General features: G+C 41.3%; 1 pseudogene across 1 annotated transcript; it reads right to left on the reverse strand.

Moving 5' to 3' along the window:
• Positions 1-1,694: 1,694 nt before the first annotated feature.
• LOC308515493 (homeobox protein NANOG-like) lies at positions 1,695-7,786 on the reverse strand (annotated as a pseudogene). The gene is made up of 2 exons: positions 7,749-7,786; positions 1,695-2,563 (listed from the first exon to the last, which is right to left on the reverse strand). The product of its transcript is annotated as a homeobox protein NANOG-like (transcript).
• Between the last annotated feature and the right edge of the window lie 3,273 nt (positions 7,787-11,059).

The following is an 11,059-nucleotide window of genomic DNA, read 5'->3' on the forward strand; positions in this document are numbered from 1 at the left end:
ATCACCTGAGAACCACCCTCTTGCAATCCGGGACCCCTCGGGGGATGTCGGAGAGCAGTTTCGGCCTGATCCCTGCATACCAGGCCGAGAGACCCCAGATTTGTGCACTGGGCCTCTAGTTTGTTTATATCAGTATGGCCTCATGGATGTTTATTTTATATTTTGGCTATACTTCAATACTACTTTATTATTTTTGTGGACCAAATTGTTGCAACTTTGGTCCTTTGGCACACCCCATTATTGTGGTGGGTTTTGGTGTTTCATTTTGTTTTGTTTAGCACTTTTTTACTTGCTGACACTAGAATATGCTCCCAGTTCGCCTTATGTATTTTCTGCCACTTCCCTAGAGTCAGGCATTTCTCCTAGGAACTCCAGAGCCATTTTTTCACAGAGAAATTGAGGTTCTATCACAATACAAAAGAGTTAGAATACAAACAAGACCATTCCAGAACAAAGCTGAATGGAGAGGCTGATGAAAGCTTTGATCACAGATTGATCACCTCCTTAGGGTTGCTTCTTGCTAACCACACCCCACTTGCGTCCTGGTGACAAGTTGTCAAGTTCATGCCTTAACTTTTATCTTGTAATATCTTATCATTTTTCTGACTAATGCATTTGTACAGAATTATTTTTAAAACTTATGCCTCAGTAAAATTACAACATGCTACATGTCATGGTCCTTCTAGAATTATTTAGAAATAGCTAAAACCACAAATGATAAACTCAGAGATACAAAAACTCACAATGTTCCAGCCGTTGTACCCTGCTTGCCTGTTCTGTTCTACATCCCATTATGAGTCAGCATCCTTGGGCTTCAGGGCAGCATCGGGCCTCTCCTGTAACCATTGTTCAGGCTTCATCACAGATAGTTTCCTTCTCTCATTATCCCATCTCCAAGTTCAAAGCCACTTTCCTCACTGATAGGTTTTAAACATTTTGTTAACGAAGCCCTTTTTTCCTATGAAATCATCATATAGAGAATTTAACACATGAAAGTGATTAAAGTGGTATTTTTAATAGGCATTTGTTTTATAATCACAAATTAATGACGTTTACCTAGCATGAAGTCAATAACAATGGTGTTTTATTTATTTATTTTTAAATAGATATTTTATTTATTTGTATTTAAATTTATAAGCCAACCATCCAAACTGGTATTATTATCATAATACAGCAAAGTACAAAACAACTTTTACAAAGATTTGAGTAGTAAATGAATTAGGGGTTGTAGTAAAACAGCAACAGGGGCAGGGGAAATAAGTGCAGAGTGTTACAGCTCACCTGAACTGAAGCTTTTAACAAACTTCCCAACCCCAGAAAATGCAAATAACTCTTTATCACATACCTTTGTACTTTTACTTTCTATTTTTGAAGTTAAGATTCTAGATCTAGAATTATCCAGAATAGTATTATATCTAATTATCTATAGCCAGAGACATCCTTTATCATTTGTCTACAGCAGCAAGGCTACAGAAACCTCTTTGGTTAGTCTCCAATCATATCCCCAACCCCAGCCCCTCCAATTGGCACAATAGGCATAATGAGACGCAGCATGTCAAGGCAGAGATACATAGAAAAATCCTAGGAGAGGTAATACAGCCACTGACCAAACCGAGATTGAATAATAAACCCATCGTCACACCATGTTCGTGGCTGTATGTCCATGGAGTCAGGCTGTATGTTCATGGAGGAATCTAGGAATAAATCCATGGCTTGCCACATACTACAATACTTAGGGGTTTGCCGTATTGCATCCAAGGTGGCTCCAAATCACGGACAGGATTTTTCTGGAACTGGATCTGGGGCTGCAGGGATCTCCCTCCATAACCACAGAACTGATTGCTCCAGGCCTGGTTGTTCTGAGCCTGGGTATTCCAGTCTTGGGGGCACCAGGTCTTACTCCTCCAGGAGTGGTAGGTCCAAGAAGGGATATTCCAGGAATGGTGGCTCCAGGTTAGGTTACTGCAGGCCAGGTTGCTCCACAGTGAAAGGCTTCCAAAAGGTTCCCCGGGCCTTCCTGCTGACAGGAAGAGAGGCCCAGGTACTCTGTGGTTGCTGAGCTCGTCTAAGCCACATGGTTGCTATTCTTTGGCCAGTTGTATTTCTGCCACCTCTTGCATTTCATTCTCTGGCTCTGGAACCAGGTCATAATCTGCTTGTAGCTAAGGTTCGGGATGTTGGAAAGTTCTTGAATCTGCTGGCGGCTGAGACATTTCCGTCTCTGAAATCTCTCAGGGCATACACAGAGCTGGGTCTGTGAGAAGGTGGTTCTGATTTTCTGTTTTTTGACCTGGGCTTTCTTCTTCCCTGTACTGTTCTCTACAGAAGTGGGTAGCATTTCTCTGGGACTGCTGGAAGGATCAGAGCTATTCTGAATAAGCAGACCCATGGAGGAAGGAAGAGGAGAGACAGTCTCGTGTGGACTGTCTCAGCAGATGACATTTGCAAGGATGCTTAGTTTTCTTCAGGCTCATAAATCTCAGGCACTGGTGAAGGCTCCCTAAAATTGGGTGCTTCAGAGGACGGCAGGCCTTGGGGACAAGCCAAATCCACACTCACATTGCTGAATTGAAGGAGAGAGAAAAAAAAATCAGATTCAGTCTTAAGTCAGAGCAATGATGTTTTAAATGGGGAGGTTTGGAAAACACTGGCATTCTTCTATAAACCTTATCATCCAGTGGCTTTCTGTATTTTGTTTTAGTTACAAAATATCAAAAAAAATTTTGATTAAAAAAGATTTGTTTTAAAAGAGACACCATTTGCAACTACTTCCCAATGTACCTTACAATCTAAGAAATTTTTCAATTCAATAGTAGATTCAGAAGAAACTGTACTATAAGGTCTACACAAAAGTGCATTAATTTGATAGCAAATGATAACATATGGGTAATTTCCAATTTTTTAATATTTGGTACTGTGTTTATGTTATTTTTCAGGACATATTTTTAATAGCTTACATTATTTTTAAATGAAATGTCATAAAACATTAATGGAACCTCTTAAGAGCCTTCCCAGAACATAAAGTTTGTAAAACACTGCTAGAGTCTGGGCAGCTGTATTTTTCATAAGTCTCTTTCCCTCTAGATAAGTGGCTTATTTAGCTGTACTATTATTAATTCTCTTGACTTGGCTCATTTCCTCTGGACTCTATTAGCTAACTGAATTTTTGCAAATGTGTTAATGACTAATATACCTATAGCTGGCTTTCTAATTGCATATGTATTTTAGTTAAGACTTTTGAATTTTTAAAGAAAGCCTAATGGGTGAATTTCAGACATAGGGCATGTAGTAAAAGACATTTTTGAGAAGACAGGTTTTCCCTATTTTGACAGCATACAAAAGCCAGTAATAATTATAATAATACAAATGATTAAGTAATATAGTGCTGACTATGAAACTATTGTAAATTGTTAGTGTTTTGTGTTTACTAACTTCCTTAATTTAACCACCATAACAAACATATGAGGTAGATACTATTGTCATCTCCATTTCAGAGGCAAGAAAACTGCGGTCCATAGCCCATGGACACAGACAACAGCATGGTGAAGGCTGGGACGGGCAGGTGTGGGGTCGAGGGGGCCAATGGGGGGGAAAAGTCGGGGGAGGAAACATGTGTAATACTTTTAACAATAAAGATAAATTTAATTTTTAAAAAAGAAAGAAAATAAGGTCCAGAGAGGTTAAAAAAAACTTCCCAGGTTGCATAGCTCGTAATTGGCAAAGCTAGGAATTAACCCAAAATGTATGCTCTTCAACAATGTACTGCCTCTGATACCATAACTTCTGTCATCAGTGGAACCACAGCATAATTATTCATCTATTCCACAAACACACATGTTTACAGCATGTCTGTTCTCAGCCAGGTTCTGTCTCAGGCAGATGGTAGGGACATGCATTACTGCACTGTCCTTGCATGTTCCACGTCTCATGCTCAAAGTGCTCTACCGTGTCCTCCTTTTCTACCTTAAACCTTCCATTGGCAGCTCACACGCATCAGCCACAGTGTCTACAGGCCATTCTTATACCCTTGTGCTCTCCTGCCTCTGTTGGCTCAAGCTGCTACTAACAAGCCTTTCTTTCTACTGCTCTGATAAAATTCTTCTTCTGCAGGCCAATCCCCAATCCTGTCTTCTCCAGAAAGCTTTCAGAGCCCCTAGATGAAATGTCTGTCTCCTTCCCTAGTATTTATATATGCTTGCTCTCCATTTCTATTGTAGCAGCTCTCAAAGATGGTGGCCTTCTTAAGAAAGTATGTCTTTTTCTTCTTCTACATCTCCAACACTAGTGTTTGTGTATATATATATACACTATATACTTATATATGCATATATCATATACTATATAGACTCTACTAATAATATATATTATGCTACTAGTATAGGCATACACATTGTTTACATGTATATGCAAAATGTTACATCCTAATATAATGAATACTCTAAAATGTCTGTTGAAATGGATAAACAACAATACTGGGTGCCCAGGAAGAACCTAACCTTATCCTAGAGAAGACACAGTTCCTGTTATCAAGGAACTTCAGCTCTAATTACAGAGACACTGAGGAAAAGAACAACCACAAGTTAGGCTGATAAGAAGACGGCCAGGTGGGTTAGAAACACATCAACTAGACATCAAAAGACCCGAAATTTAGTCCTAGCTCCAACACCAACTATGTGAACTTGAACAGCAGTTTTATTCTTCTGAGCCTCAGTTTCATCCTCAGTTCAAGGAGGACCGATGCTGTCAAGGTGTCTCCCCGTTCTAACAACTTTAATGAGTCTATGAGCAGACTGGTGATTGCCAACAATGCTTCCCAAAGGAATGTGCCCTACAAGAGAGATGTGGCAACCCTAACTGGTGAGAAAACGGTGCCTCTCTCTTTACCATCAGAAAGCAACCAACTGATGCACAATGCAATCCACAAAATTTAGAAGAGGACTCTATTGGGAAAGTATTGAAGTAACAAACATGTTGTAATGACAGATTAAGTAGAAGGAGAAAATGTAAATGGAGCCCAGAAGAAGAGCTGGGAAGGAAGAGATGGTTAGCATTCACCCACCCATGAATCTGGCCACAGTCACAGTGTCATTGGAATGACACACTCCAGCACAACAGGGAAAGTGCCAGGCCTGCCCTTCACTTAGAGTGAAATCTCTGAGAGCCGTTCAACTATTTCCACTCTGATTCCTGAATACTGATCAACATTCTAATGACTAGTTTTGCTTTCAGCTTCTAGTATAATGGGATAGAGGACATTTTCTGCCTTTAGAAGCTGGAATAAGACTTCCTCTAGGGAAAAGTCCTACATTTACTGGAAAGAAATCCATAGATTAAGCACATGGGTTGAGGAATGAGATCCCAAGAAATAAATGCTAATGCTGATCTGCCTTTTGAGTGTGGGTCCCGAAACCTTAGGATCCTTTATTTTGTGAACATTTCAACATATCCGGGTCTATAAACTTGACAATGAGTTTGATCACATTTGAATTACTCAACATGATGAAAATGTGAAGAATTTGAAAATTACAGAGAATCAGGGGTGGGAGTGGATGGAGAGTGAAGAGGGCAGCCAAAGATGTTGGACACTAGATAGATTAGACTTTGGAGAGAACAGACTATTTAATGGGAATTTTAAGTTATTTGCTGTTGAGTATATGGTTTAAGTCTCCTCCTCCATCTCTCCTGAATAAAGTCTTTGCTGCTATTTTCAGGCTACCAAAGGAAGTTCTAAACTCTGCATCCAGCTTGGTGCAGAGACTACATATGGAGTTGTACAATCCAGGGCGGGGAGTGAGGGAGGGCAGTGGACACTGGTGTTTCACCCGGAGGAGAGAGGCAGGGGCAAGGAACCTCTGGGTAGTTGTCATACAGTCCCATCACAAAATAACACCTCAGTATTCTGTGACATAAATCACCCTGCCGGGAGTTAGATTAGATTGGATCAGTCCCTCTGAGGATGATCATCTGATGAAACAAAGTTTCTGCACTGATCCAGCTGGGGATCAGGCAGTGCAAGGCAAATGGTTTTACCGTCCTCAGTGCAGTATTATCCATTAGCACCAGAAAGATGCCAGGGGCCTACAGGTTTGTCAATGATGCCACACTCAGAATTCCTTAATCATGACCTTAGTGGATTCAACCATAGACTAATGGAATATTTTAACAGACTTTCATAACACCCAGTTCAAAACATGTCCCCCAAACACTCTTGCCCTTTTTATTCAGAGCAAGGAACCCCTGTAGCTTTCTAATTGGCACTAAATTGACTGGCTCAACAATCCCCCCATTGGCATAACCAGTGAACATTCCAAAAAGTGGATGATTCGTCCCCAGAAGTCTCCTCAGAATCCAGGAGTCTTCTCTCTTGTTTTGCACATAGACACAAACATCAAAGAAAAGAAGGCAGAGAAAAAGATCAGAGCTGGAAACTCCCCACCTGCACATACTCATATCCTGCCCTGTCTAAATTACTAATTACTAAAAGATTAAACAAAATGGCACATAAGCAATAGGCCATTGTAAGACACTGGGTCCCTCAGAAGAGTTACACATCTGGCTTGGTGTGTCCTTTTGGTGAAAGAAGACCACACCAACCCAGGCCAGCAGCACCAGCAGCTGCGAAGAGAGAAGCCAATTTCAAGGAAATGCAACAGGAAAAAGACTGGAAACATCAATTTAAAAATCTCCAGGAAGGACCAGATATTGCTTTCCTGAACACGCATACATCCACCGCCCAAATGCCTGTGAACGAGTCCTAAATACAAGACCTGATAATGTAAGCCAGGTGTTTCTACTTCCTACCATAATGGCTGGCAAGACCATCAATGTAGAATAATAATAACAACAGCATCTGAAGTGTATCTGTGTTTAAACATGTAACAGAAATATTTTTCTTTCTCCTCCAAGTAGGTGTCTGTTCTGCATTTATATTGTGATAGCATCAAGGAGACCTGGGACCAAGATCCTTTTTAGAAACAGCTCTTCCAATCTTGAGAGTAACACTGTTGTTTTGTTTTTCTGTTTTAAAGAAAGGAAAACACTGATGACAGGAGATGTTGCTTCAGGGAGGCAACTGGAAATCTTAAATTGTGGGAGATATGGATGCTTAGAGGTAACCCCAGGCAAGCATAAAAACTAGAAAAATCTTAGGAAGCACCAGAAATAATCTTCTCTGATACATCCTCTCAGCTGCCCTCTTCCAATTAAAAAGGGAGGGGGAACCCCAAAATATCCTCAGGAACACAAACAACATTTTTCAGAAGTAATGAAAAATGAATACAAATCCACTCCCTGTTTTGCAGCAGTGTCTCCAATAAGACTACATGAGGTTGCAAACAAAATTCTTCAAGTTGGCTCCAATGAAAAGAGGACAGGGTACTGTAAAAATAAAACAGCGACAGCCATTCATGTAATTCAACTAAGGTACAATCAGTCCTCACAGGGACCCAGATTGGGAACTGGAAAGGAAAGCCACACTTCAGCCTCTCAGCTGGTCTCTGCCTCTTTCTGTTTCTCTCTGCATTTCTGTTTCCCTTTCTTCACTCTAAACAAGTTTCCTCTGCTTGGTCATCTGAAGCCTAATCCAGAATGCTGACCCTGTCTACATCACCATAACCTTTTAGTTCTAGGGCCCACGGTCAACTGGAAAAGTCTCAGCACAAATTTCCAAAAAGTGAACTGACTGTGGTTCAGATTTGTTTGAACCGAGCCATACAAGTCAGAGGTAACAGGCTGGGCCTTCCCCTCACGTATTCATCTTGGATCCAATCAGCATGGTCTTCTTCATGTAGGTAGTCCTAGTTAGGGAAGGCTTCCTCAGAACCAGACATTGAGAAGAGGAAAGAGGTTAACTGAGCAAGAGCCTTCGGTTTTATTGACTTCCCAATTTTACAAAGTCAGGGTGATGATATCTTGTCACTAGTTACAAGCTCCACCGGCAGGGCCACGGGACATAGGGTTGAGTTGGGTTTTCTAGTTTTTATGTTTGCCTGGGGTTACCTCTAAGCATCTCTGTAATTTCAAGGCCTAGGACAAAAAACTGAGACCCGTACTCCTAATCTCACCTTGTAAACAACAGGAACACTTTCTGCAAGAGCAGGAATCTCCCCTGTCTGGTGTTTGCCCACAAAGCTGAGGAGTTCTAGGAAGGAGGCTGAACTGCTCTAGAGAACTGAAAAGACTCAAGGTGCCCACAGCCCAGCATCAGAGAAGCATAAAGAGGTATTTCTCGACATTGGGGCGTGGAGCTGACCAACATGTTGTGTGCTGGGACTGAACTATGCAGTGTTAGCAGCTCCGGCCTCAGCCTAGGAAATGCCCATTGTGCCCCTGATATTGTGGCAGCAACAAAAGCAACAAATCAGAACAACCCCCCTTAGTTTTAAATGCCTTCTTGGGGGAGTACCACCCCAAAAAGAAACTGGAACCAGATACCACAAGGGCAATATTATAGTTTGAGAATAGCTGTGCTCTGGGAAAGAGAAGAGAAAGAACAGCTTAATGCACATCAAAAAGAATTTAGGTTTGAGCTGGGCAGAAACCTTTTGGGAGTCAGTTGTAAAACGCTATATAGCAAATTGCCAAAGAATGGCTATAGACTTTTTAGACTGATGAGGGTGTCTGTGTGTGTGTGTGTGCGTGTGTGCGTGTGTGGGTGTGGGTGTGGGTGTGGGTGTGTGTTTAATACATAAAATAACCATTTTCCATCTTCCTAAAATGGCTTAAGTACAACCCCACTCAGACATAAAAGAATAGATGAATTGACTGCTGCTTGGGGCTTAGGATTCTACCTGGAGAATTGGTAGTGAAGAGTCTGAGAGACTAGAATTAATGTCCCATATTCTGTTAAAAGACACATAACAATATCATCACTGACAGACACAATTACACATTCTAATGAGGCACAGTCACATGTTAATAGCAGTTATGGTCATTTTTAAATAATTAACAGTAATACACAGGCAATCCATCAGTACAGCATCCAGTGCATTGCTATCCTGTAGGCATACGTGTAATGATGCTGAGGATTTGTTCATGGGAATCTCATGGAGAGCCAGCTTTGCCCACAATGTTCCTCAGCCTCCTATTGATTTCCTTCCATGCAGCCCAAGCCACAATTCCTCTTAATAAGGATAACCCGTAGCCTTCTAAATTTCCCCAGAAACACGGTCAGTTGGATTTTCCACAGCTATAAGCAGGAAATTAATATAGGATCCAAGCAGGTCTTATTATGCCTGCTCGCCCACTCCATCCCAACCTGACACTTTAATCAACTCAACATGTTTAAAAATAAATTTGATCATATCAGGAGAGAGAAACTGCCCAGGGCTGTGACCACTCACAGCAGACACTCCAAGGCATGCCCTTTTTTAAAAGTTTGGTTGTTGTAACCATCAACAAAACAACGAGAAAACCCACTGTGTGGGAAAACATATTTGCCAATGTCATATCTGATAAGGGCTTAATCTCCAAAATTTATAGGGAACTCATCCAACTCAACAAAAGGAAGATAAACAATCCAATCAAAAAATGGGCAAAGGACTTAAATAGACACCTTTCAAAAGAGGACATTCAGAAAGCCACGAGACATATGAAAACATGCTCAAAGTCACTAATCATCCGAGAGATGCAAATCAAAACAACAATGAGGTACCATCTCACACCTGTCAGACTGGCTATCATCAACAAATCAACAAACGACAAGTGCTGGAGAGGATGTGGAGAAAAAGGAACACTTGTGCACTGCTGGTGGGAATGCAGACTGGTGCAGCCACTATGGAAGACAGTATGGAGTTTCCTTAAAAAACTGAAAATGGAACTCCCATTTGACCCTGTGATCCCACTCCTAGGAATATATCCCAAGAAACCAGAAACACCAATCAGAAAGGATATATGCACCCCTATGTTCATAGCAGCACAATTCACCATAGCTAAGATCTGGAAACAGCCTAAGTGCCCATCAGTAGATGAATGGATTAGAAAACTGTGGTACATCTACACGATGGAATACTATGCTGCTCTAAAAAGGAAGGAACTCTTACCATTTGCAACGTCATGGATGGAACTGGAGAGCATTATGCTAAGTGAAATAAGCCAGTCAATGAAGGAAAAATACCACATGATCTCACTCATTCATGGATAATAGAGACCATTATAAACTTTTGAACAATAATAGATACAGAGGCAGAGCTGCCTCAAACAGATGGTCAAACTGCAGCGGGAAGGCCGGGGAGGGTTGGGGGGCAGGAGGTAGGGGGGTAAGAGATCAACTAAAGGACTTGTATGCATGCATATAAGCATAACCAGTGGACATAAGACATTGGGGGATAGGGGAGGCTAGGGGACTGTCTAGGGCGGGGGGATAAAATGGGCACATATGTAATACCCTTTGTAATACTTTAAGCAATAAATTTAAAAAAAAAAAAAGTTTGGTTGTTGTGTATATTTTTTCTCTTTCCTATTCCCAGTCCCAAAACAAGGACTTGGGGTGGGAGGGAATGGTTTGGCACTAGCCAAGTGGGCTTTCTTCCTAATTTCTTCATTGAACAATTTATGAATTTGGGCAAATGTTTATTTTCCCAAGGATGCCACAATGCAGTAAAATGGGCATGCCTACTTTATGAAGTTGTGAGAAGGAGATGAAAAAAAAAACACTTACGTATGAGAAAGAAATGGCACTGCTCACCAAGAATATGAAACGCAATAGTGAGGACTGCAGATGAAGTAGCAACACTGAGCCCGGCGATTCTGCTGAGGCCACCCCCAAAGGCGACGTTATTTCTTGGGTTTGAGGCAGTTTGGGATCTTTGGGGCAATTTAGTTGATTCTTACCTAAATCTTCCATATTTTTCAAGCACTCAATGCATGCACTCAACCAGGACTGAAGCGGGGGGGGGGGGGGGGCGGTTTACAGCAATGACTGGGGACAAATGGAGGGGTACCAGAATATACCATTCTAAAATATGTCTCCTTGGCATTTGGATTATTTTGAGCATAAATCTTTGGGCACTAGCAGACAGGAAAATCTCTAGAAATGCACAATTTTCCAAAAATATACATT

This window comes from Myotis nattereri (assembly GCF_964212035.1).
Source record: "Myotis nattereri genome assembly, chromosome: 3".
Classification (NCBI taxonomy): Eukaryota; Metazoa; Chordata; class Mammalia; order Chiroptera; family Vespertilionidae; genus Myotis; species Myotis nattereri.